The sequence below is a fragment of the Manis pentadactyla genome, chromosome 9 (genome assembly GCF_030020395.1).
Source record: "Manis pentadactyla isolate mManPen7 chromosome 9, mManPen7.hap1, whole genome shotgun sequence".
Taxonomy (NCBI): domain Eukaryota; kingdom Metazoa; phylum Chordata; class Mammalia; order Pholidota; family Manidae; genus Manis; species Manis pentadactyla.
Window position 1 is genome coordinate 90,501,043 of NC_080027.1, and position 1,111 is coordinate 90,502,153.

At 43.7% G+C, this 1,111-nt stretch overlaps 1 non-coding gene across 1 annotated transcript; it reads right to left on the reverse strand.

Annotated features, from left to right (window-relative positions):
- Nucleotides 1-343: 343 nt before the first annotated feature.
- Nucleotides 344-506, reverse strand: LOC118928788 (U1 spliceosomal RNA). Its single transcript, XR_005031341.2, has one exon. It is a non-coding gene; the product is annotated as a U1 spliceosomal RNA (small nuclear RNA).
- Between the last annotated feature and the right edge of the window lie 605 nt (nucleotides 507-1,111).

The following is a 1,111-nucleotide window of genomic DNA, read 5'->3' on the forward strand; positions in this document are numbered from 1 at the left end:
AGAGAGGAAGGAATTCTGGCTCAAGACCATAGCATCAAATCCTGTCTGACCTTCCAGTCTTCTGGCCTCCCCAATGGATTTGGGACTTGCCAGACCCCACAACTGCACAAGCAAATCCCTTGAAATTGATCTCTTTGACTCTTTTTCTCAGGAGAATATTGACTGGCACAGCTGGTATCCAACATGCATTTAATAAGTCACTACTACCATATTTAGCAAACTATTATGTTGGCTACTTGGCCAATGTTACAATGATGCAGTGTGCAGGATAGCTCTCTTCTCTGCCTCATGTTGTTTCCTACAGTCCAGATTTAAAAATGTAAAGTCTTACATTCTTTTTTTTTAGGGAAAAGTGCAAACACAGTCCCCCACTACCACAAATTATGCAGTCGAGTTTCCCACATTTGGGGAAATCGCAGGGGTCAGCACATCCGGAGCGCAATGGATAGCCTCACCCTGGGAAGACTACCTTCATGATCATGGTATCTCCCCTGCCAGATAAATATAAAAGTCTTATATTCTTATGCAAAAAACTTTCATCTGGGCTCCCCACAGCCTGCCAATGAAGTCTGAAATCCTAACAATCATGAAGAAGTACATGGGTTGTGTCCACTCCTCTCACAGATTGTGACCATATGAGAACTCAAAATCTTCCATCCAGCTGGCTGTGCAACAATGAGTGGATAAAAGACAGGCCTAGCAGTTCCTGAAGTGAGTGCTTAGAATCAGAAGGGAATGCATCTTCGAGTTTAAAGGGAAAGTATAGTGAGTATCCATTAGCCAGGAAAACCTAGATTTTAACTCCTTTTTCCAGTCATTAGCTGGGTGGTCACAGATAGGCCAGGCATCAGGCTTGTCCTCAAAAATGGGATAATGAAAAGCCAGACTCCCTAAGAGGGCTGGACTTCATGAAGGTCCTGTGTGTGAAAGCACCATTCAAAGTTCTATTCATATGGCACCATTAGTGTTACTGTCTTTCATTTGGTTCCCTCACCTGCTGTGGGATGACATCTACAAGCAGGAAGGTGCACAGTGAGAGTGCGCACTAAAGACTGTGCTTGCCTCTGCTTTGGGTTCTGCTTGAGTTATAATCCTATGGAAAATGGAATAT